Source organism: Adiantum capillus-veneris, chromosome 9 (genome assembly GCF_014529385.1).
Source record: "Adiantum capillus-veneris isolate H3 chromosome 9, ASM1452938v2, whole genome shotgun sequence".
NCBI classification, from domain to species: domain Eukaryota; kingdom Viridiplantae; phylum Streptophyta; class Polypodiopsida; order Polypodiales; family Pteridaceae; genus Adiantum; species Adiantum capillus-veneris.
This window is the reverse complement of record NC_140939.1, coordinates 135,597,319-135,624,738: the sequence shown is the minus strand read 5'-3', so window position 1 is coordinate 135,624,738 and position 27,420 is coordinate 135,597,319. Positions and strand designations below refer to the sequence as shown.

The 27,420-nt window shown below is 41.8% G+C and overlaps 1 pseudogene; it reads right to left on the bottom strand.

Annotated features, from left to right (window-relative positions):
• Window positions 1–21,819: 21,819 nt before the first annotated feature.
• LOC147451216 (uncharacterized) lies at window positions 21,820–23,935 on the bottom strand (annotated as a pseudogene).
• Window positions 23,936–27,420: the final 3,485 nt, after the last annotated feature.

The window sequence follows — 27,420 nt, the reverse complement described above, 5'->3', positions numbered from 1 at the left end:
CACTTGTATGTTTTCTTCGTTATATTAGGACTAGTCTTGTCAGAAGCTATATGAATTGCTTGTAACATATTTAAGGGTACAAGCTATATGCATTGCTTGTAGCATATTTAAGGGTACGAGCATTTCATCCCCCTCAGGTGTTACCCAGGTCGTCCCCTCGTTTCCCCAAGTATCTATGGTTGCTGCTAGATGGACCCAATCCACATTGTCCGACTCAGTCATCCTAGGTAGTACATCCATAAAAGGAGAATCTTCCCCAACATTAGTGTTCGCTTTACACGTGTAACAGTACTGCAATGGGGCCGAGTGAACTGTGGTGTCAGATCTATGATCAATTATAAACCTGTTTCCTAGGGGATGTGCTCGAGTAGTTACAAGATCCACTCGAATGACAGAATCTTGGAACTGCAAGTAGACATGGTTTTTAGACTAGTCATGCACCATTTTTTCTTCCCTCATGAAAGGACGTCCTAAGATCATCTCCGATACCATAGTGTTCTTGGAGAAATCCATAACAATGAAGGTAATTCTTATTTTATGTCGGAAAAGCTTGATTTTGAGATCTTCTAGCATCTCAATAAGTTTAACAATAGACCCATTGGCCATCTTCACTTACTATGGTTGTGGTCGCAAGGTGAGATCTTCCCATAGTTTTCCAGCCATTTTTAGTCACAATGCCAACCCCAACGCCACCGTCAAGGATTCCCTTCACAGTTAATCCCTTAGTAGTGATTGGTATGGTCGCATTGGATTAATCACACTCAAAGTATTGTCCCAACTCATTAACAGGTATTTCTACCACAAGGTTCTCATCTAGGTTGGGTTGTGGATCTAAGTGTTCCTCGTCTATCTCCCCAACTCTATCCATCTGTGCAAATTGTGGTAGCCCAAACTTCAGTTCTCCGTTGAGGAAGGCTCGAAGAGCTGAGACTAGCTCAGGGTCTTTATATAGTTTTGCACATGATGGTGGTTCTAACTTCTGAAGACATGAGATCCATCAATTTGGCAATGTTTAACGACACCTTTTGGGCTTCAGTCCCGTGACGTGGGCAAGATGGGATCTCCATTTCTTTGATAGGATTAGGTAGTCTCTCTGTAAATATTCTTTCCATTAAGAAGTGAGTACGCCCACTTTCCCATGACTTTAAGTCACTTTATTCTTGGATGACACTAGGTATGGCTAAGGGTCTATAAACTTGGTGAGGTTGTTGTTGCGTAGGTAACATGATGTTTGTGATTTGGATATGCCTAGGTGCTGGTTCTAGATCCCTTTGGGTATCGTCTACCAAACTCCTTAATTACTTGACTCGCTCGACCTCCTCTATAGGGTTTGGATAAGTTCCTATCTTCTTCTTGGATCCTGGCCATTGTGGCTCATGAAGATCTTCCTTGTTGGTTTCTATCTTAGTCCTCTAGCACACGACCAGAGCGCAGATGCATGTGCCTTTGGCACCCTACAAGCACCGGCGAATAACCTCGAAGGTTAACCACTTACTTTTTTAGGCGTTCGTTTTCACTTGTTTTTTGATGTTTTTTAATGATCAGTTTTTGGATTAGAGTGTGTGATAGCTTGAAACAAGCATATCGCTCAGGAGGTCATGGTGTGCTTTACAGCACAACGTTCAGTTAACAGAAGCTCCCTTGGTCCTCAAAAAGGTCGATTTTTAACCTACGCATGAGGCTAAAATACCCAATTTTAAAGGCAGAATGAGACCTGAGCCTGAGCGTGAGCTTGGGCTTGGGTCTGGGGGATATTCCCGAGACTGGTCCTACCTTTAAAATTTTAAATTTTATTTATTTTTTAATTTCTTTTTTTTTTTTTTTTGGGATAAGGTTGCCGCGGCCGCGCTGTGCGCGCGAGCACACACACCTAATCTACCTACTTACAACTAATAGAGCTGCTGTTACACACTAACACACTACTACAACAACTCATTAGCTAACATAACTACTTACTGTACTTTACACAGAACTAACATTATGGATCTAGTACCTTAATTCTAACACCTTATCACAGAGAAAACACCTTATGAACAAAAAAAAAATAGTACCTTTCAATACCTTATTAACAAAACAATACACAGTAGCAAAACAAACTCCTTCTCAACTGACACACCTTCCTTCTCTACCTTTCATACATTTCAAAATGCACCAGAAAGTAGCATAGAGTGCAAAAAAAGGAAAGGAAATGGGGATTATCAATTGATGAAGCAAAAGAATTATCACACCCCCATCCGGCCCTCAGTGCACCTATTTTTCCACTACTTGCATAAAGCATTGCCTAAGCCGTGTTGTTTACTTGTTGCTGCTGCAAGATAGCTCACCATCACCAGTTTTGGCCATGCCTACGCTTAAAACGAGCTCCATTCAATCGGTGACGACCCTGCCTCCTGCCCAGTTCTAGCTGCCCGCTACCATTGTCATCAAGTTGGTGAGCTCCATCTCATTTCCAGCTCGGAGTTTGATAGCATTGTCACACTGTCAGGCCTACAATTGCATGTAGTCATCAGGCCTTTCATGCACACAACATAGCCTTGCTGCCCCATGCTCACATGCTACATCAACACCATCATCAAACCTCTTGGAGCACTTGCTACCATGCCCTCCTGCACTTACACCTAGTGCTTGAGCTTCTCATAGTGCCAATGAGCTTAGCTTGCCGTCATCTGTCACCATCACAAGCAAGCCTCATGGCCACTGGTCAAATTTGGAAGAAATTTGCACACTACCTTTAAAATACCCCTCTTCTAATGAGCTTGAAATCTTCCCAACTCTACCGTAGAGGGATTTCTCGCAGATGGGTTTCCCACTCTTATGAACCTTTGACTACTTGAAAGGGTTTCTTGTGGCACACATTGAAGCACTTGGGATTATTTCTTGTGGAAAATAAGCTTAAAGTCGTGAAGAGTGGCTTCACCACTTGGTGAAGAGGTGCTTCACTTTGACAAAACAGGCAAACTCTCTCCTAATCTTGTTTTGAAAATTCTTAAGTAACACACCCTGATGGTGATACAAGCCATAGAAATGTATGAAATATTTGTGTCTGAAAGCACCGTTAGCTTCACACTATGCACACATTTGTCTTTACATTTTGCATTCAACTTTGCATTGGATCAAAGCACCAACACTTTTGGCTTCACAAAAGCAACTTTTGTACAAGGATTGGACACTACCCGACATCGGGTGAGACCATCTTCACTTGCATACACATTTGCATAACATTTTGGCACACATGCAATGTTGACATCAGCATCTGCTTTTGAAATCAACGTGTACATTGCATCGGGGGGAGAGAGAGAGAGAGAGAGAGAGAGAGAGAGAGAGAGAGAGAGAGAGAGAGAGAGAGAGAGAGAGAGAGAGAGAGAGAGAGAGAGAGAGAGAGAGAGAGAGAGCAATGAAGGGTGAAATAGAGTGCATAGATGAACACATGAAAAACACAAAAGAAATTTTTTTCATGTCCCAACTAAATGAAAAAAGAAAACCATGAATTTATGCCATTAAAAAAGAAGTATATCACAACCTTAATACCAAAAACAACTTGTAAGAGCATCAAACTCTGTGTGGGATCAACCGGCCACCCATTTTCCTACTCCTACTATGGGCACAAAGAATCTCACTTCATTGGGAGCGAGCCAAAACACCTCTATCCTATGTCACACTACTAATGCAGATGCTTCACCTCCCTTCATGAGCCCAAGCTTTGAAAGGATTCCATAATACCAGTAGGTGGTAGGAGATCATGGCTGACCATACCAGTTTAGGTGCCATTCCGCTTTGATGCCACATTGGGTTTTTAGGCTAAGCCAAGACAAAGGTCCTCAACACGCTATCCATGTAGGTCAATTGAACCCTTGACACACTAACCATGTAAATGAGTTTAACAAAAAAGAAGATTTAGCGGATACCCCTGATCTAGCATAGTCCCTTTTCTCTTGGACTATGCAATATAGGTGGCCGTAATCTTGTATCAAAGTTGCAAAAAGAAACATAGCACATGAGTCTAACCAGAACATTGCATTTTTCATATGCACAAACAATACTTTCCAAGACAATCAAGATGCACCGGGTCTCTACCCTTACACATCTAGCAAAATCTATCATCCAAAAATCATTTCACAATCCAAAAATAAAACCATAAACCATAGTCCATATTCTGCCACATGAGTGAGCACTCCACCTCACTTTGGGTGATGCACAAACACCCTACAAACCACTTTAGCACATAAGATGGTAGCAAAATTTTTGGTAGCAGGACTATACCAAAAAATTAATTCAAAAGTTGCGCCCAAAAACCATAACCATATTCATAAGGGGAACCTCATCCCTTGACCATAAACCATAAACATCAACAAAACCACCTTCCACAATTTGAACTTCATATCAAACCTACAACTCTATATGGCACAACCAAAAACCATAACCATATTCATAAGGGGAATGCCAACCCTTGACCATATACCATAAACATCAATGAAATCAACTCCCATACTTTGAGCTTCATATCAAACCAACAACTCTATATGGTACCGCTCCTACATAAATGAGTAAATCCATAGTTTGAGCAAAACTTTTTGAGCTAATGTTTGCTAGAAATAGACCATTATTAAGGTGAGAGAGACAATATCATTTATGATTGACCAAAAACTCTAAATTTTTGCTAATCAAATGGGATTATTTTACAACCTTGCCATGAGTGAAGGGTGATGATTAGGCTAGCTAAATTATAGGTGATTGATTGCTATATCAAGGAGTGGAAGGTAACCATTCAATTTTATCATAAATTTATGAGAGAGGTTGCATATCTAATCCTTATCATATGAGAGAGGTTGCATACCTAATCCTATGGGACTCTTTGAAATTTTTGATTGACACTTGATAACATGTTTTTATAAAACAACACTAACTACGAAAACATCTTTTTTTGTTGGACACCGATGGCCACACTTTTATGCAATTGGGTATCACAAAACAATACTAACTACAAAAAAATATTTTTTGTTGGATACCGATGGCCACGCATTTATGAAATTGGGTACCATATTTTTTTTTTCCTATTGTGTAAATATATGTAAGGCAAACTCAAATTCCAATACAATCCCATTCCCATGCTAGCTTGTCATATTCTTAGTTTGCAGTACAATCACACTTTCATCCTAGCACTCCCCCGTTCTTGAAAAAGTTTGACTTTTTTTAAAGTAGCTAATGCATGAACTGATGTGTATGATCGTCCAACTAAAAGTACTTGTATGGAATTTAATAGGGATTCTTGCAAGACACTAATCCAAGCCATAAATTTTGTCTCTTTTGAAAGTCCTTATAGACGCATCAAGGGTAATTTAATATCTATCTCTATATAACTATGCCAAGGGATTCTGCTCGGTGAGGTTCAAAGAGTGTCTGACGTGTCAAAGATTACGGTGTGTGTAGTGCCATGAGAGCCAGTGTTAGACTCAACAGAATCTCTTCAAGGGATCCATCCAGTCTGCCTGTCACATATGCCCTCTCTTGGAGTTCTATGAATGCAGGATATATGTCTAACAGGGGCAATGCCAGGAAGCTCAAGGCTGTTTTTAGAGGATGCAAGGTGAGGATATCTCTCCATAGGTAATTGCCCGCTTTGCATTTTGAAGACATGTGGCACTACGTATTACATTGATATTGACAAAAGAATTCATAATGTTATTGTTAGTTAGGAGCCTTTGAAACAAAATGTCGTGCTTTGCAAAATGCAAAAAGTTCTATAGGATCTCTACATGTCTAGCATATTATCTCTTGAGATTCATGGATATGCCAAACCTGGGAAAAGCTAGGAAGCTCTAGGCCACTTTCAGTGGATGCAAAGCGAGGAAATCTCTCTTGATGCAATCACTTACACTTTCATCTTGAAAGCATGTGGCATCACTCAAGATGCTGATCCTAGCAAAGGAATTCAAGATGATTTGCTACTCAAGAGCTGTTGAAAGACACTTGGTTGCATGCAAGCGCAAGTCACCATGGAAACACATTGGAACCGATCAAGGAAGCCTCATAAAAAACCATAATTCACAAAACTCTATACAGAAGGGAAAGTGCATCCAATTTTTAAGCACACAAGATTTTTTGCGAAGAAGTAACTAGAGGTAAGTGAAGTGTCGAGTGGATTATGGTCCCACCGATATTGAAAGTTGCCTTCCCTATTTATGACATTAGTAGTGCTATCGAGAAATCAAGGTTGGGTGGACTTCTATGGTTGTAGAATCTTTGTAATCCTTCTACTACTAGTAGTAAAGTCAATGTTTTTCTTGTTCTTGCTTCTCTTGTAAGGAAGAGATTCACTGGTATGCCATGCTGAATTCTTTCTCTTAGCATTATATCATCGAATAAGTGTCGTTGTTGTGGGTTAAGTTTTTCAATGTTTGCATAATAGTCATCATTTGGCATTGCAAGGTATCGAAAGTGCTACCAATGAAATGGCTTTTTAGAATGCAAGTTCATGTTCAAGTCATTAAGAGTATCTCCTTGATGTGTGTCACTCAAGACAATATCTGTTGTATTAGTTGTGGTTGGAGACAAATTGGAATGTTTTGTGAGTATTTCTATTAGGCTTGTGTCTTTGTTGTACCTTATCTCATTTGCTTTTATGACTTGTAAGTTATTGTCATACACATCCCTCCATGAGGAGGATTCTTTCAGATGTTGTTTCTCATTTGTGATCCAAGGGATGGAAAGCAAGCATTGTTCTCTATAATAGTCTTCCTGGCTTTTAATAAGGTTGTACTTTATGAAGCGTATAATCCTACCCTTAGGCAATTTTTAGTATGTTGTTCCATCTTGCTTGATTGTTGATGCACATTCAGCCAAGCACAGATGATGGAGGCTTTGTGGCCTTTGAGCATACTTGTCAAAAATAGTTTGGAAGAATTTGTCTGTGTTTGAAGAGACAAGGTTTTGCAAGGTCAATTTCCTCTTGAGGACAAATGCACGCTGATTAGGAGGGTTAGCGTTTATGTACACAAAGTCTCGAGTTGCACTATGGAGTGATAATGACAATGCTATGTAAACTTCTTGTTGTGCACTAATCTATTGTGTGTTGAGAATAGTGTTTTTGACTTTGTGCAGTCTCTCAACTATTGTTGCATTGTTGCTTACGCACATATCAAATTGGGATTTTATTGCTTGAATTAGTGTGCTGTCTATTTTTGTCATGTATGAAATGCAATAGCTTGTTGCACCATGTGCATTCAAGACAAATTGGATATCAGTGTTTGCATCCCATAGTGTTACAATTGAGGGGTTGAAATTGTTGGTGTATATTTCCCTCACATGCCATTTTAAGAAGAGTGATGCAGTCGATAGTGCGTTGCTGATCGCTCAAGTGTATTCTTCAAAAGATAATTGCAAGCTCCATAGCCAATCTTCATAAGGTATGTTGTTCTTAGTCTTGATTGTGTCAAGGCTATTTTTAATGTGATTAAAAGCTTTTGTAATTCCTGCTTGGTTTTTGTTGGTCATTGGCAGTGGGTTTCAAAATGATTGGGAAAGGCATGGGAAACCTTGGGAAACCAAAGCGGCAACACTTTCCTTTTTTGAGGCAAGTTTTTGTATGATGATGTTTTTGTATTTCTTGGAGATCGGTTGGAGATATCTGTAGTTATGTATTTGTCTACAAATGCAGCATTGGCATGATCCGTGTCACGATCAAATAGAGGAGCTTCTTCAACCCATAGATGTCCATGGTCATGCTGACGTCCAAAGATTTGGAACTCTGTGACAAAGAAGTAATCAACAATTTTCCCGCACATTGTGTTGTCATGAAGAAGTAACTTTTTCATGGATGTGAAGCGATTAAGATAGAAGAAAGTTGTTGTTGTTGGATCTACTTGGATCAAATGTTAGTTTTCACTCTTACATTGTTCTTGTTTAAGTGGGACTATTTGTTGTAACCAAGAGCTTTCCATATTTTTTCGACTGAGGAGAATGTAACAAAGAAGGTTGACGGCCCTATTTGATGAATCATACCAAAAACATTTTTCTTTAATTTCTCTTTGTAGTCAAGGGAAGTACAAAGTGCTTCAAAATCTCTATACCCAAGCCATGATGAGAGTATTTTTTCTACGTTTGTGTATTCACGGATTTCCCCTAGGCACAACGTTGCTCCTCAAGTTTTGCTTTGCAGAGGCGTATCTAGATGGAGGATATTACTTTTTGTGTCATGATTTTCATTGACTTGATTTTTTTTTTTTTAATGTTCATATCAAAACATCTATCTCTGTGCATTAGCTCCCATTTCTCTATTGTTTGGTAATTTATTCGTAAGTGGTGATGATATTTCTTGGGTTCACCAAAGAAGATTGTAGGGAAACTAAGTTCTTCACAAAATAGCAAATAAACCAAGGGGGGTGTTTCCCTCTGATGGTGCAACATGCAAGAATTAATCGTTGTAATCAACCACTTGATCATCGGTAGTGATGATGTGCAACATAACATCGGTGTGAACATTGCCCTCATCCTCCATCTCATCTAAGAATGTGTGTAGGGGAGTCGATGATTTCAATGTTTTTTGTAAGTGTGCAAGCCATTTGTCATTTATGGTTATGTTTTCCTTCTTGTAAAGGGAGCTATTTAGAAGAGCATGTGTGGCCTTCAATAGTGTCACTAATGATCTGACAAATCCAGACAAATAGCAATGTGTAGACTCTAGTTTGTGTTTAATGCCTACAAAAATTGAAGCCTCCTTGAGGATAAATCGAGGAAGGACTTGTTGTGATTTTTCTATGGCTTCCATTTTAAGTCAATTCTTAAATCTTTGCAAATGGTATACTTGCGGAGACCAGACGTGCCTCGATAGGGTTTAGTTGCATGATTGGTGGTAGAGAATCATTAAACCCTGATCTATGAAAGCTCTCAAACAGAACCTTAGAAGTGCTCGTCTTGTGGTGGCACGCACGACAACAAAATAAAGTGTAATGTGTTTTTTGTTTTTTTCCTTCCGTGTGTGAGCACTTTGGTCGAGGCATCTGTGCGCCTTGCGAGCAGAGAAGCAACTACCCACATTTTTCACACAGATAGGTAGGCATATCATTCATTGCTTTCAAAAATCTTTTTATAGCCTTGGATTCTTGATGTAGATGAGTAGAAGGGTGTCAACTTGATGGGGCACTTTGTGTAGATTCCATGTTTCTTAATTGTTTTAATTTTTTTGTGATTGCACTGTGTGTATGGATACAAAGCGAGTGCTTTTCAAGGAAGACATCTGCAATTATATGACTTGCTGGTTTGTTCATGTTCTCTCTCCACAATTGGATCAGTACATCACATTCTTCAATTCTCCAATAAATTTTCTTACATTTTGATTGCGTGCATGTGAAAGGATAGTATATGATGCCCATGCTAGATGCATCTATATTTAGAAGTCCTTTTTGGAGTCAGAAGCAACCTCCTAACTATGTTTTGTTTGCTTTGTCCAATTGTAGCATTGTGAAGGATCTTCAAAAGTGACTTTTAAAATTTGTGGGCAAAAAAATTAATGACCTCCATTGTGAGACTCTTAATGTATTGCAAGTTTCAAGAAAAGCCTTGAACTTTGCAATGCTTTCAGGTGATGGGAGTAGTAATGATGTAAATACAATGGGATAACAGATTCATGACCAAATTTGTTGTGTTGTTCTCAAATACGTTATTCAACACGGTAGTTGTAAATGCATTCATGCTTGTGTTCGGTAGAAGTTTATTAAGCAGCACCAAAAAAAATTCTTGATTGGATGGACATGTCTCCATAAATACGGTGTCAATGTGTATGTCTTTTGAAATTCTTAAGTCAAGGGAATTGTCCATGGTTGTGAGAAAAGGTTTTTGTGTGTGTGTGTGTGTGTGTGTGTGTGTGTGTGTGTGTGTGTGTGTGTGTGTGTGTGTGTGTGAGAGAGAGAGAGAGAGAGAGAGAGAGAGAGAGAGAGAGAGAGAGAGAGAGAGAGAGAGAGAGCATTTGCGTCAATTTTTGAGCAATAGAGCTGAACTGAATACAAGGGGACACACACTAGAGACAGGGAGAGTCCATCTCCTTGTTTTTGCATTTATGTGTCGATATACTTGTGTGCCAGGAAGAAGCAAGAAAGTTAGATGCTCGATATAAGTAGATGGCACAATTTCTAGCACGGAGAGAGAGAGAGAGAGAGAGAGAGAGAGAGAGAGAGAGAGAGAGAGAGAGAGAGAGAGAGAGAGAGAGAGAGAGAGAGAGAGAGAGAGAGAGAGAGAGGGTAATGTGTGCTTCCAACTTTGGTGTTGCAATTATCGTGGTGTTGGTGTTGCAAGATCAACAATAAGGTACCTGTCCAGCGCTGATACACTTTTGTGGACTTGCAATTTGCACAGTGCTTCTCCAGTAGGAGACTGTTGATGTTCGTGAAGCAAAGGATACCAACAACCTGCACATCTTTGCAACATCAGGGAATGAAAGAAATGACAATAGAATAGATCAATTTTTCTTCTGTAATTGCACCTCACAATTGTAGCCCAAAATTTTAGTTTGGACTTCAAACACATTGACAAGCTCTCATTTAAGACTTGTACTATGAATTTGCACTAAGATTGTGATGTTCAACACTGCCAATGTGTTGAGTTTTCCGAGAAATGGCCCAATGTTCCTTGCGACACACATTACAGGGCCATTAATAACCATCTCCTCAAGCAGTTTGTGGCACTCATTCTTGAGATAGTTGATGAAAATCACCTACAAAAGAAGATTCAAAATGGAGACAAAATTAAAGAAACTAGCAAAAAATCATGGAAGATCTCAAACCAAGGAAATAGGGCAAAAAGAAACATGAAAGAAAACTAGAATCTTACAGCCGCTCTATTTGATGGAAGAGGACCACCTGCAACTTAAAGGTCACCAACAAGTCCACCAAATCTTGCATGTGAGTTATGCTTTTGCATAATAACAAAATCAACAGCGACCAATTGAGGTCATCCACTTGAAGGTTGTTGCACACTCACATCATTGAGAAATATATGTGTGTTGCCCTCAGGGGAGAAGGTAAGAGACACTGGAAATGGTTCTCCAAGGGTCAACACAATCGTGGCATCAATTTACGAGGAATACAAATCTGACCCTCCATCTTCCCTATTTTTTTGCTTAACAGTCGGGCTATCGATTTGAAAGAATTCACCCACACAAAACTTCTCGACATAGATCTCTATGTATGGATCATTGACCACCACTATAATTGTGTCAATGCATTCTACATCAACCAAGTCGGCCTTTAGATAGTGGTTATATCTTGTTTGTAACAATCCTCTCTATAACAACAAAATCCCTAACAAGGAAATGTTGGAATTGTACCTAATTGAAGCATGCCTATGCACGGAGTCTATGATCCATCTTTGTAAGACCTTATAATTTGATCTGCCAATTTCGACACTAATGGTGGTACCTCATCAACAACTTAAGAAGTCTTGCAACGTGCTCACAATTTGTTTGACAATGTTTTGTTGCAAGTGGAGCATTCAATTGTCTATCTCAATGTTCAAATGCAATTTGGAATTCTAAATCCAGTTATTCATGAGTCTTTCATAGCCCTTATTGTTGAACTATGAGGTTCATCAATGTATCAAAGTTATCGTATGAACATCACAACTAGATAAAAAGTGCCGAACTTCACTAGTCCAAGGACACAAAAGAATATTTAATGACTATAGGCTAATCCTACTAAGAATTACTCTATTTTCTTTTGTGGCACAACACAACAATCAATACCATTTTTAAACCATATTAGCTATTCTTTATGTCCTTCAATGTTTAGCTTTTGTTTTTTGAAACGTCACCCAAGCCAATCACAAGACCAAATAACCCAGCTCTAGGATCACCCATCATCGTACGACATAGAGAATTAATGAATCACATTGGAAATTCAAATGAATTTGGACTTGCATCAAGGTATCCAATCCTCTTTGATAAGGATGACACATCACTCAAACAATAAATGGGCAAAACTCAAGAACTAAGCCTTGGATGTTGTAGCGTTTCTTACTACTTTTATCTACATCAACCTTAATACTATCGTAAACACATTGCATTTAAAATAGAAAGGATTGCTTACCAAAAGTGAAGTGAACTCTAGATGCCTTATAGCCTATGATTATTAAGCTCTTCGTATGATTGTAGGTTGGGTAGGGAGAGAGATGGGGTTTGTATTTACAAACCAACACGGAAAGCCCTTGACAACCCCTCTTGATACATGAAATTTTGATCTGTTTCGGAATGAAGCTAAAGTGTTGAACACTTGCCCATGGCAAAACATGGGGTACCACTTCCTTTATCGTAATATTATTCTTTGATACCCAACCAACCTCCTTTCAAAGGTAGCATGGTTACCGTGATCGTGGGATGTTTCTTATTAAAAGTAAAGAATCTATGTATGAGTTTGGCATAGCTTTAGAGAGTAGTGGGGAGGGGACATTTTTCTGTGATGATAATCCTTAATAGGTTCCTCTAAGACCGATGGTTTTATTGGGAGAGTCTCACTCAGAGATAATTTTGGAAGGGGATGTTTTGGAGTCCACTTTGAGGATACTGATGTTTTCTACTAGCTCCCAACTAGGGGGTGAGGTAGCTTGAAAACTAGTTCCAACAATCAGATCATCTTCTACCAAAGGTTGGATAGTCATTGTAAAACATGGTAGGGATTTAGCTTCTACCCTAGGGGGTGTACTAGGCATGACTAGTACTGCTTAGACAAGATCAAACCAATGAATAGTTGTACCCTGGGCGACATTAAACCATGACTAGCAATAGATCAAGTTGCTACAAAGTGAGGAGAACACAAAAAAGGTATAAGCATGAGCATAAGTTCAGGCAAAGCATCGAGAATATGAAAATTCAATAACATAAGCACATTGGTGCATATCATTCAAATCTATTTGAAAATTTGTATCACATCCTTAAAAGGACCATCAATTATTGTAAGTTCCATCTGAATAAAAGAGTGCATTTCAATTTGTACACAAAGTATTGACATACATCTAGTGCAGGCATGTCATACATATCCATAGCAAACAAACATTTTAGTACACATGTTATATGAAAGCAAGAGTGCATATTGACATTCCTAAGCATGAGAAGCAATTGTTGTCTATATAGTCAAAATGAAGCAACCATTTGATTTATACAAGTATGCAATGAAAGGGTTCTCCTCAATAATTCTGTTTGCAACACTATGAACATGTGCTATCATAAAATCTAATATCTAATTAATCCAAATGATTTTCTCATATTAAACTGATCATTTAATGTTGTAGAATAAATGCAAACAAGAGTTAAAATATAGACATGTGCTTATGGATCTATCTTAGCACGGGAGCAAAGTCAATGGGTCCAAATGGAAGATGGTCTATCAAACAGCAATGATAGCTAATGGAGCTTGAAAGACCTTAGGGTTAGCTTCATTAAAGACCTCCAAAGGCTAGTGTTAAAAGTCCTTAGACCTAGGACCGTAGGCAAGAGCTTGAGGTGGGAACCCAGCCCAAGCTTGAGGTGCTTGTCGTGCTTGCTGACTAAGGTGCTTGAGGTGCTTTTCGTGCTTGCTGACTAAGGTGCTTGAGGTGCTTTTCGTGCTTGATGATTAAGGTGCTTGTGGTGCTTGTCATGTTTTATGATTAAGGTGTTTGAGGGGCCTCATGACTAAGGTGCTCAAGGGGTGAGGTGTTTCAAAGTCAACAACATCCCTACACAAGGGGGGGCGAGCCCTACAAGCAAGGGCATGTGAGAGAACCACTCACTCAAGGAAAGCCCAAGACCTAAGAGGAAACAAAGACACATGTCAAGCACCTACACATGTTGCCCTCATAAGGTGCCCAAAGCCTATTGGTTGACCTCTAAAGGGGTCCAATGAGAATTAATTTATTTAAATAATTATCTAGGCATTATCAAGCCCGCTCTCTCAAAGGGGTAAGGAGGACACTTTTCCAAATGCTACCCTTGTTACTTGATATGCACTAAGCATGTGATTGGCTAGGCTTGTAGGGGTCCAATCAAATTTGATCATGAGCTACAAGGAGGGGTTGACCAAGGCAAGTTGGGAGTGTGCTTGGGGATATACACCCTCTCACACACACTCACATGCTCTCATTCGCACTTTGTGAAAGTGCAAGAACTTCATGTCCTTCTCCAAGCTTGAGAAGTTGAGAGCCTACACCAACACTCAAATCCAACCAAGATCCATGCTTCAATGCTATGCTTGCCATCTTCTTCATCTCCATTACTATGCTACTATGCTATGCTAAGCTCTATGATTAATGGTATGAGAGGACACTACTTCTTTCTCGTAAGAATACTTCTTCTTTCTCTTCCCTACCCTCATTCCTTGCTAGCTCTCTCCACCTTCGAAGGTGTTTGAGGTCTTGGGACTAAGGCCGGGGACAAGTTAATGCTTTCATTTAGCTAAGTTACGGATATGATTGTGGTGCATGAATCTCTCTATCTTCGTTGCACCATCAAGGTCTCAAGGAACACAAAGCTTGTATTGTACCAAGTCTCTCTCTATGGGAGAAGCTATAATACAAAAGCCTTTTGGGAGGGGAGTCGGCTCCACATAAATCCGATCCTCAAATGTTGTCCAGTTCTCTAATTCTCTCTTTTGCAAAGTATTGTTCATGCCAAGCTAATTAAGTATAATGGTTATGTTGCTACCTCTAATCAAGTTCTCTCTCTATTCTCTCAAAGTATTTTCATAAAAATGTTCACTATAGTTTTCTAAATTTCGCTATTCTCAATGTTCATAGTCCAATTCCGTTACATGTACGATAAGAATAAGAGTTGAGGGTCACAATTTCAAGGTCCATGGCATCAAATAAACAAGGAAAGGTCAATTTTCTTGCAAGCCTTTGAGAGAGGACACACCACAATCAAGACCATCACACCAATTTTCCATTGTCATGTTCGAGTATTACTCTTCTGTTAACAAAGGCTTAAGGCTGCATGAGTTTCTTTCTAGTGAGTAGCAAGGGAGCGAGGGAGGTTGTCATAAAGGGTTCCCTTTGAACAAAATCCGCATTCAATTCATATGCATATGAAATGTTTGTGCTATCAAGAGTATCGAGAAAAAGGGTTGAAGAGCTTGAATGAGCACATTGTATACCATTCAAATCCATGGTGTATGCGTTGTGAAACCCCGTCGTTTGTACGTGAGATTGTGTCAAGTACAATTTTTTCTCATAAAGCTCTATACATAATCTAAGTTTTTCTTCCTTTCACTGCTTATATAGCCATCTTGGTTATAAGCATAAACGAACGTGATATCTTAATGATTGATTTTGCCTTTCAATCTGCAGAGAACCAATGATGAGCAATGGTATCACATGTTCACTCCACCTTGGTGCTATGAAGACGAAGGGAGTCTCACTCGTTAGTTTTAAAATTTTTACCTATTGTGATTAAGCAATGCAAACGATAAGGTTAAAACCAACCTAGTGAGTAGGTAGCTAAAACAACTTTTTCAGAAACTCATTAATTAGTTTTTTGGGGGGGGGGGGGGGGGGGGGGGGGGGGGGAAGAAAGGAAAAGGGAAGGGTGGGGAAAAAAAAGGGAAAGGAGAAGGAGGGGGGGGGGGGGGTTTTGTATTCTCCTTTTTTTAATGGCTCAAAGGGAGCTCAAGGACCACCACAGGCATATAGCCTAGTGGTTAAGGTTGATTTTCATACTATGTAAGTGATGTGTCAAATCCAACTCATCAAAATTGGTTTTAAATGGTGACTTGCACCGACATGCTAATTGGAGATGCTAAAGCATCTTGGGGAGATTCTATGTAATGAAAAACAAAAGTAGAGATTAGGCAATGCAAACGATAAGGTTAAAGGCCGATTCACCAAAGAATCTTGGGGAGATTCTATGTAACGAAAAACAAAAGTAGAGATTAGGCAATGCAAACGATAAGGTTAAAGGCCGATTCACCAAAGAATCTCAAATGCGTGAATGAAGAGACACGTTCGAGTTTCTATGGTTTTCTGTTCCATTGCCATCGCTACCGCCAGCCCTGCGTTCAAGGATGAGCAACCTTGTTTTCATCCTGGTGCTTCCCATATGCTTTCTTTGGGTCTGTCCTGATGAGTCAAGAGGTGGACATGAGGTCTGTGGGTTGTTTTGATCGTCTCTGTCGTGCTTTCAGCTATGGGCGAAGACGACAACACGATAGTGACCACATTTTATGTTGAAGGAGAAGTCTCTTTATGTTGGGACCGCAGAACAGGGGAGTTCGTATCTCTCCATATGAACAGCACCCTGCTGCTTCCTGATGATGACACAGATGTGGATGCCCCTCTTACCTCATCTCTGTTTTCGATTAGAGATTTGGATGTTTGCAATGGATTGCGCCCAGCATCCTCGGCGACTGGTTTAGGTGGGTCGCATACATGGACGCTTGATCATGCAGAGTCATCTTGCTCTAATGGTGATGTATATCCACTTGTGGCGGTGTCCTCATCCAAGAGCCCACACAAGCCATTCAAAAAATCTGCAAAATTGTCAGTCCCTGTCGATAATGCAAAGAGCTTGTTCAATCCTAGTGTTGTTAAAAAGGGCACTTCTGCTGAGCTTCCTTCTTTGCGAATTCAGAGCCAGACCTCTACCCACAAATCCATATCCGAAAAGACAGAATGTGCAGAATCGTCCGCTGGGTCCGGTTTGCCTTCAACATCTGTCAATGAGGATAGCGATGCTTTGTCACATCCACCAACCAATTTGAAAAACTTGAGAAAAGAAAATACTAGTACAAGATCACCAGCTCTAAATGAAGACGACGCAGATTCTGCACATCCAACAACCAATGAAATGGATCCGGCAAAGAAGAGAAGAGTTGATCCCGCGCTTGTACACGAACCTTCTGCCAGAAATGATCAAAGCCGAGAGTCAGAGCTCTCCACTTCAACTTCTTCAGAGAAGTCAAGCGCTGCTAGATTGTCCACTTCACGGGCTTCAATTGAAAGAAGTAGCCATGAAGATGCATCTGCAAAATGGTGGGGAGAACACCAACATTCTTCTGCAGAGCATGCCCATGCACATAGCGGTAGTGGTCACTGCCTCCGTTCCGCTTGTAAGGGTAGAATTTGTTGCGCTAATCTGACACCTTCCTTAGAGACGTCAAGTCCTGATAGTATGTCCACTTCTCATTCTTCAAACGAGAGAACTAGCTATGGAGAGCCATCTAGAAGATCGTTGGAAAAGAACCATCCGTCTCCTGCATGCTCTACTGATACCCACAGTGCTGATAGTATGGCCACTTCTCGTTCTTCAATTGAAAGAACTGACCATGAAGCGCCATTTACACATTCGTCAGAAACTTCTCATGCATGCTCTGCGAACACTCACAGTCCTCACTGCCTTCGCTCAGCTTGTAAGGATGGAAGTTGTCGGGCTAATTGGATACTTCCTTCTTTTACTTCCGGTAGGAATACAGCTATGAATGGCTCATTTGCTCCTCATACTGATGAAGTCTCCAAGGCTATGGCAGCGGATGAAGATCGGGAATCTTCATTGGCTGTCATTGCAGAAGAATCCAAACAAGCAGATGATTGGGAGAGCAAAATTGCTACTCCTTCCATTTATGCGCATTTTGGGTTTTCGGTGATGGACACCCATTCTGTCTTAAACCATAAAGAAGGCGTTGAAGCTACATTGCAATTGCAGATGGATAACCCAAAACATGCAGTTTCTGAGGACTCACAGATGAATGACACCAAACCTGAGGTTCCGCTTACACATTCATATTTTGAAGCTGCATCCCCATCCTCTAATGAAAATGGCAAAAGCACTTACCTTGTCTCTCCGGTTGGTGAAAAGCCCACTCTATACAATGCTACCCTTAGCTCTCTACCTCTGCTCGCTTCATAGACCCGGACAAGCTTACCACTAGATATTGCTGAAGAAAAGCCTGCCATTTTGTTTTCTGTTGTCGATCCTGCACATGTATTTGGCTTTGCAACCACATTTTCCTCCGATCCTGGCGATGCAAAACAGAAAGCAGATCCTGTAAATCCTGTAGAGATCACAGAGCAGCAAAGCACTAAACCCGGCAAATCATGGGATGCTACTTCAAGTTCTACAGATGTACCTGAAGTGGCACTAAGCAAAGGGGAGAAGAGACCAAGAGAAAGTGAGTCGTCCCCGGTCGAGTTGAATGGCGACATTGCATCTCCTTCAGAGGAGCCATTCAAGAGCGGCCAGAACTAGCTAGTGTGAGCATCAGCCTCATAGCTCCTTTAAGATGCGCTTTCTATCCTTGATGTATTCTCGTCTCTCTGCCTTGTATGGTTTGTAGGCATTTTTTCGGCTCAAGAGAGGCTAGAGTGTGTAATGCTTATGCTGGAGCCACAAATAATCACCATTTTTGGGTCCCTGTTCTTTTGATCATCCTTTCCATCTCCTGTTTCAGTCCCATTCCATGTGATCGATGCGGCCAAATTGGGAATGGGTGAATGGGGATATACATGAATTGACCGATGCGACCGAATTGGGAATGGGTGAATGGGGATATACATGAATTGCCATTCCCTACAATTCCATTGCCTGTAATGGTGGCCGCCAAAGTCAGCGTCACAAGAAATTCTAGCTCCCTTTTGGAGCCATGGATTGCTGCCAGCCTCAAAATGCGTTTATTCTTTCCGGTGGCATGTTAAGCCACAAAGAAAGATTGCTGGATTTTGTATAAGCTAGGCCCTGTAGACGTTGCCGATGTTTCACGGTTTTGAGATGGGCCTGATGGCCAGTCATAAGAAATCAATAATGATTAGTATGTGAAGGTTAAGTACAAATTGGATTACTTATACACAGGAAATTAAAATATTCTTGGCCAACCATAATCTTTGAAGGAAAACAGTAAGATTTTTTACCTAAGCCGACCACCGAGCTACATGAATTCATTGTATGCAAACTTACTTATGAAGGACTTGTATTTTTTTTAAAAGCTTGTGAAAATCTGTGTCAGACTTGTGAAAGGCATAATGTCTGCAACATATTTACATGAAACTGTAGGCAGACTGACTATCTGTAATATACAAACAAGAACACAAGAATGAAGAATTTCCCAAACCTTTTGTTTCCTGCATCTGACATGTAGTAATTGATTTGTTTTATTTCACTGAAGTGTAAATGTGCACAAGAAGTTTTGGATAAATTCTCACAATAATTCCCACATTGTGACTTACCTCAACATCACGAGCTTCTGTGAGGGAGGTCCCCTGCCCCCAATCGTACCTAGCCAGGTATGCGGTGCCTCCCTCACAGAAGCTCGTGATGTTATGCGGGCCTGCGGGGTCCCCTGCCCCCAATCGTACCTAGCCAGGTATGCGGTGCCTCCCTCACAGAAGCTTGTGATGTTATGCATTGTATGAAAAACATTGAAAAAGGCTTTGTTTTCCTTCATGAGAAAATTTCTAAATCTTGCTTAGAGTACCATTTGCAGCCATGCTACCTTTAGCGGATGCAAACAAATATCCGCTACTATGACTAGGTCTCCTTTGCAATAATCCTCGGTGAATCAATCAAAAACCTAGGCTCGCGGGCCGGCCGGTATTTTAAAAAACCCCTACCTATCAATGCTAAAAAAAAGTGTTTTTCCCAAAACTTGGCAAACCTACATTTGAGAAACAATAGAGGGGTAAATTGACTAAATTTGAAGGTTTTTAGGTCAAATTACACTAAATTTTAAAACCTTTCGTAGGTTTTCTCACCTTAAAATATAAAATTTAGAGGGAAATCTCAAAATTTGTAGGTGGGATTAAACCTAGGTTTTTTTCAAGCACTGCTACCTATTGATTTTTTTGTTTTGATATCCTCTAACAAGGTCGTCTACAGTAGACGAAGGCACTGCCTTTCAATAGAGAGAGAGAGAGAGAGAGAGAGAGAGAGAGAGAGAGAGAGAGAGAGAGAGAGAGGGCCATGTTCATACACTTACGAGATTACTCTGTTGTACATTGAGATTTGGCAAATATGCTTCAAACAAGCAATCATTCACGTTGGAAACATAGCTTTTAGTTCATTTGTAGATTTGCACAAGCAAGCAAAACTAATTAAGGTTATTCTCTCCCCCCATCTCTCATACAATATTTGGTTTGCGACGTAACAAGATAGCCATGCAGAGACATTGAGATAGACAAAGCAGCTTGTAGATTATAGCTTGTGGAGGCAATGACACATGTTTGTGTGAGTAGAGTTGCAAGCTTTGGCTTCCATGTATGCTTGATATTGTGGAGTCTCTGTAACATCCTTTTGTCATGCATACAGTTGTGGCTGAGGATATATTTTGAGCGCTCCTATGTCTTATGTCATGGTAGCTACTTTTCCAAGCTAAAGACGAGAAACAGGCTTGTATGACAGCACCCACGTACCTAGTGCCCACCTTTGCAAGAGGCCGTCTAGATTCCCACAAAAAAGGTTGCCACAATACAAGCTTGAGAGAGAGAGAAAGAAACCAAGTGAAAAGGGCCCTAAGTAAGGAAAAGAAGGGCATGCTCAAAATTCTTGGGGTTTTTACATCAAATTTTGAAGAGTTCATAGGATTCACCCTCCAAGACAAGTAGGTTCGCTCTAGGCAGGAGCAGAGTTGCTACCAAACTCTTGCCACAAAAAGAAATCCTTATCTAAGAGAGCAACATGACGACCATGCAAGTAAGGACAGTCCGGGGCCCATTTCCTCGACGCCCTTGTCCATCGGCCAAAGACCAAGCTTCCATAGCCAGCCCATCCGACGTGTAGTTCCATTGTACTCCCGCCCTCCTTTGAGGCCCCTCTCCTCGGTGCACGACTACTAGAGCTGGCGCTGCCTCCCATAGAAAGGGCATGCCCTCCCTTGCTCCTAGCGCACAGAGCAAGCAACTCGATTAAGTGGTATACGCATCTCAAAGAAAACATTGCTTTGAGGATTATTATGCATATAGGCAAAGCGTTTTTATGTTTGTATATTCTCTAGATGAGAAGGCTTCCAAGCCCGGAGGTATTTTGAACCTTAAAGATGAAGGTAAAGTATTGAGAGTCTACCAACTTTTGCCAAGGCCGAGCAAAAGGAAACTCAAAAGTTTGGTTAAGCGTGCACTATCTATTCTCCTATCCTATTAGCACGATTATGGCTTTCCGAAGCTCCAAAGCTTTCGCCCCCATCACCCAAAACTCCCTAAGCTCCTCTTGCGCTCAGCCATGTCCATGCAAATCTGCCCTGCATTTTAGCTAAGCTCAAGCCTGCCCTTCGCTCCAGCTCAACCCATGTCTGCCTCTCGAACACTTCAGGTCGTGGTCTTGTCTCCCACCATGGCAAAGTCCCTTGGTACTCTTCATTGCTCTTCTGGTTGATCCCCCCCTACCCATCCTACACTCCTCCTGAGGTCCTCTTCAGTCCTGCTTGCTTATCCTTCTGCACAGAGAGATCTCTGCATAGACATGTCGCCATCTGTCCCGTCTCCATCCGGCTCATTGTCTCCGGGTAGCCACTACGGGGGAGATCCACTCTGTCAAAGTCACCTTGGATTTGAACCCAGCCCCTCCAGAGGCCATGCACACATTCTCCTCGAAGGTTGCCCAAGCCTTTCAAGGATGTAATGCTTTTTTTTTAATAAAATGGCATGCAAGTATACGTCAATCAAACAGCACACACAAACAAACAGGGAAACACATGAAGCCATAAAACACGCAAAACAAGCATGTGAAACAAGCACATGATACAGTATGCACACACGTAGAAACATGCAACAATGCAAAAAATAAAAAAGCGAACCGTAAGATCCAGCTATTCCTGCAGAACACACAAAAAAAACAAGTCAATTTGATTCATCCAATCAATGCACACATAAAGATTTGCGTTCTTAATTTTGCGCGATTCGCCTATTGAAATCCGTATATAGTGCTATGCGTATTCTTAGGCCTGCTGCGCGCTGACGTGTCATTGCACGCCACCTCAAGGCCTCCTCTGCATTGGGGTGTGGGTCAATTTGCTCCATAGGCTCCGGTTCACCCTTCAATTGCACAAAATTATGCAATATGTAGCAAGCGCTAATAACCAAGGGAGCAAAGGGAACATTTACATTGAGGTCGCGGAGAATGCGCCATCGGTTTTTTAATATACCAAATGCATTCTCAACCTTAACCCTACCCTTCGCAATATGTCTATCAAAAACATTCTTTTGTGGCAGGTCTTGCCCACCTTTGGATTTATAAGCTTTGAGAAGAAAACTCGTTGGCTTATACGCTGAATCCCCCACAATATACGGCCTCACTCTCAAGCCGCTCACTTCTAGAAGAGGCGTACTCAAAACCTCGTTCCGCTTCATTTGAGCATATATTGTAGACCCCTTGAAGACTGTGGAGTCGTGTGTTCCTCTTGGTGGATTACAAAAACCACATTCCAAAATATTTTTCTGGAGTCAACAATGCCCTGAAGAAGAATGCTGTGGAATCCATGGCGACTAACATACTGTGCAGGAAAAAAGTCGCCCTGAGGCTTACGTGCAAGCTTTATGTGAGTGCCATCAACTGCACCACACATGTTCGGTAGGTCCGTAATGTCCTGAAAAGCTTCTATGATCTTTGCTAATTGCCTTCCCGAAGGCGTCTCTAAGTGGGTCCGGACAAGCATCTCCTGAGTGGTGAGTGCTCTAATGATAAGGTTGGTGTACTTTCTAATGGTAGAATCTCCCATCCCAAATAATTGACATAATGTTCTTGTGGAATGGCCATGTGCAAGTCTCCATAGCATGCAACCAAGTGCTTGATCAGCTTGGATGGGAACCCTAGACCATCCATGCACATCACGACACGGGAGATGGGGCAAGATCAATTCTTTCAGCTCATGAAATGCCTCGTAAGACATCCTATAATACATCCTAAAAATAGCTTGACAGTTTAGTTGCCCTGATGTCCAAATAGCTGAGTGGATGACATTCCAAAATGTCACCTACCTAGGGAAGCACCACCACATCCGTGGCTCCATCCCAACCAAACCCTCTATCAAACCAAACATGGATGCAATGCAACAGACTACACAGCCAATCAAACAAAATACATAGACTGCATTCTATGCCTCCTACGATCGTGCTCTAGGTCTTCCTCACTAGGGGAAACAAGATGCAAATTTAGCAACAACAAAAGAAGCAGTTCAGCTGCATCAATATCATCCATCCTACATTTCCAAAAAACAAAATAGCTCATTAAAAAATAATACCAAGCAAAACTCTTATTTCATTTAATTCCTCCTCCCTCACTCCCTCCCTCAAAAACAATTTTACGGCGATTAGTAAAGTACCTTGGGTTTGGTGACAATCTTACATCTCCATTCGTTGAGCCTCCTCGTCCATCCTGAGCTTCAACAATCTTTCCTCTTGGGCAACCCGCTCCTTCTTGCAGTCTTTCATTGTTTGGGCCATCCCTTTCATCCCCTCCCCGAGCACTTTGGCAATAGATCCTAGCGATGTGCGTTTGGGCTCTTTCATTTTTTGCGTTTTAACTCCAGGAAGGTTATCGACCTGAGGGATTCGTGTTGCATCCCCTGCATCCACTGCGCCTGCCACACTCGCAGTCTCCTCTACAATAGTCTCACCCTTGCCTCGACCATTGCCCACTGTCTCCCTACCAATCTCTCCCTCCCCCTCATCCTCTGCATCATTGCACCCATCTCCCTGTTGAGTGCCCCGACTCCCTGCATGAGTGCTTTGCAAGCTAGCACTATCAAAGGCTCCGGGAATCCCCACACATCGTGGAGTGGATGACCACAAAGTGTCGACCACCTCGAAGTATTCCCATGTGGACCTTACCCCCCCAGTGGTTGTTGTTTTAGATTTTTCTTTTTCATGTTTTTTTCTAAGAGTGTCTATGCGGTTCCTGACCTGCTCTGGTGTAAAGGTGCCAGTCACCTCATTGTTTAATTGCAATGTAACTTCGTCCCCGTCTTTCGGTCTCAAATTGCCTTTGTTCACATGAGACCATCGATCTTCGTAGTGTTTAAGCAAGGTCGATGTTGCGGTCTCGTCCCACACTGGTATCGCCACACGAGGGCGTTTAGCCCCCTTGGTCGACTCACTAGATGAGGTCACAAGAGGACGTAATGGAACAATAGATGGGGCAGTGGACATAAGAGAAGGCCTAACATTCAATATGGACATGGTCATAGAAGCCCCCATGTGAGGAGGCCTGAAGCCTTGGAGAATCAACGGGGAAACTGATGTAGGTTGGGGTCTTGGGCGTATGAAGGAAACACCCGGAACAACACTGGGCTGGACAGGGATGGTCGGCTGGCTCAATCCTATGTTCTCAATTGGCTGACCCTCATTCAATGAGCCCCCCCAACCATCCTCTTGAAGCAAGTGCATAAACCCTAGGTCTTCGTTCAATTGGGTTTCAGACATTGTTTCGTTACCACCCAACCCACTAGTCTCTCTCGAAGGAACACTCTCTTGGCTGTCTAACCCTCCCTCGTTAACTCTAGCCATTCGTTGACCACCCCTAGGCCGCTTCGGGATGCGTGCATTGTAGTGACTCATTGGATTTTGGCCTGCAAATATCCATTCGTAGACTCAAGAAGGAATACATGCATTTCACTTATTGGGAGACCCTCCTCTAAAACCAAAAGACAATCTACTCCTCATCTACTACTGGTTCTATTTTGTGATCCATTAATTAATTAGCCCCGTAGATACCCTTCCCCTAGCTTTTCGGATGGTCATCTGGGTTCCCACGAACCCCTCGTACCCTCCCGCCTTTAGCCTGCCATGCTCTGGCCTACCATCCCCTTGCTCTCCTCCCTGCTCTGGCCTACCATCCCCTGCGCCCCATCTCCTTGCACCACTACGGAGTGCGCAACAACACCCCTCCTCACACTCTGCCAACCTACTCGTGGGCACCATCAGTTCATATTAGTGTTAGATTCCCACCTCCCCATCGCCCTCCTGCCTGAAGCTTTACCTGCCATGACCTTCTCTGACGACCAACCCTTGCTCTTCTCTCGGGACATTGCCTATGATATCTCTCCACAACAAGGCAAGGAAATTCTTGCCATCGCAATCACTGCTGGAAGCACAGAAAGACAGAGAGCAACGGCGCCACAGAGACAGAGAGAGAGAGAGAGAGAGAGAGAGAGAGAGCAGGCACGATCAAAGGGAGGAAGTGCTCCCATGGAGCAAGCTCTCTTTTTGTCTCCTCCTACCCAGGCAGACGATGCGCACGAAGAGAAGAGACAGAGAGAGAAAGGCCTCTCGAGATAGTTTCGTACAACGTTAAAACTCTCTTCTTATTCTTCTTCTTCTCTCTCTCTCTCCACGGCCCCCCCCCCTCCCCCCTTTTCCACAAAAAGAAAAAAAGGATCTTCTGAGATTCTATATAAAACAAATGAAAAAGTCGTTTTGGTGTCCTACGGAATACATGCTGTCTATTTAGTTTTTTTTTTCCTGAAATGCATGACAGAGTACTCTTAAACTAAACAATTAAGCTTGAGGTGCAATACTCCTTAGCAATATCAATTTTCTGGATATCCAATACTATACATTAAGTTTGAGGTGCAAGTAGTACTCCTTAACAATAGTTTTTTTGGATAATTTATTCGTTAGCAGAAGTTAGTGACTGTGTGTGTAAGAAATGCACAAAAGACACTTATTTTCTATAAAAGCATAAGTGTGTGTGTGTGTGTTTAATCCCCAAGCAAAGCGTGGCTGCGTGTGTGTGTGTGTGGGGGGGGCAGAAGGGGGGGGGGGGTGGGGGGGGGGGGGGGGGGGGGTTCAAATCAAATACCTTGACACCTTATTAATTGCCTGAAGGCTGAAGCGAGCTCGTGAAGCTGTCGAAAATCCTGCAAGAGTTGTGGAGAATCGAAACGAAGTTGCTGCATATGAGTGCTTTAGTCGGCACAGGGATGAGGAGCCGTTGCGCTTATACGCTTTTGATTGGTCAGCCATATTTGGCTTGGCTAGTTGGAGTGGGAGAGGCCAAACTCCTCTCGGCGAGCGGCCAACATAAAAGGGTCTGCCACGTCATAAAAAATGAAGCCGGCCGGAGCCTTTTCAATGATGTGCTCACTACAAGAGATGTAGTGCGCACATGGACACGTTCGTTGGAACTCAACCGATCAGTGAACGTAGCCTCAACAAATGCCTGCTTGAGCACATGGATGGAAACGGTAGAGCAACGTTGATGGAAAGAATTTCTTGTAGATCAAATAATGAATTATAGTCATCCACCTCAACAGTGTGCAGCTTTTGTAGACATACATGCAACTTTTGCAGGCCTACTCTTCATTCCCTGCTCTTCTCGCTAGCTGAACGTCCCTGAGTTTGCGTGAACGTGGTGAGGGGGGTATTCATTGCGTTGAAGCTGGTGGGGGAGCCGTTTGGTTGATATAGGGGCGTGGTGGGCCTTGCTTGCGTGGCAGCCCCTCTTTGATCGCGGACGCATGGCTGAACGACGTCATGTGCACACCATGTGTGTGTGTGTGAGAGAGAGAGAGAGAGAGAGAGAGAGAGTAAATTGCCGCAAATTAGAGGGGTATTTTGCCACAGGTCAATCCCAAATTCACACCCTCTTTTGCCTTTTGCTTTTCCAAGTGAGGTATCTTGGTTGATTTCTCATAATGAGTCATGCGTGCCAACCTATTTGACCCTTTTCCTATACAGAGTCATCATAAAACCATTTGCCTTAAGTTATTATACAATATTCTTTCTTTCACTCCTTTGTGCTTGTTAGAGCAGGTTTGTTCTATACACAAGATTTTGTATAAACTTGAGAAGCAGGTTTTCACTGTGTTGCAAATTTATGCATCTTCTTTTTATTCGTTGGTCATAGCCTAGCGGTGTAAGTGCTGGTGGTAGACCTAGCCGGAAAGTCCCAATGTAAAACCAGCCTAAGAAATTTCAAAGGATATTTGTAGGTTGTAAAACTGCCTAATATGAAACACAACAGTAATTTACAACTCAAATCGACACAAACGTTTTTCCCGCTCAAAGAGCTTTGGTACTTTTGAGTACTGACCCAGTGATTGCCAAAACCTCCTACCAGAGCAAGTGACAAGTTCAATCCAAACCAGATAACACATTGATTCACATGTAGCAATATTAAGACTATCTATTCACCAACAAAGACCCACCCCCACCCTTACAGCCATTCACAATAGTGCAAGTCATGGTATAAGCCAATTGAAAGGAGGAAATAACAGACAAAGGACTGCAGCTTAAGCCATTAGGTGTAGGTGCAAGGTTGAATCTATGGAATTTTTTCTATTTGACCCAAAACCGATTCATCTAGCCACAATTAGGTTGAATGTAGCTCTCTAGAGAACCGTGACAAATTCTGAGAGCATGGTATGACTATTATGATCTATTAACTTTGATGGAGAGTTCTAATTAAGAGGCAATAGCGGTCCCAACTGGCACCGCACATAATCAATGACATGATTGCACTTAAACAAGAGATTCATGTTTTATCTG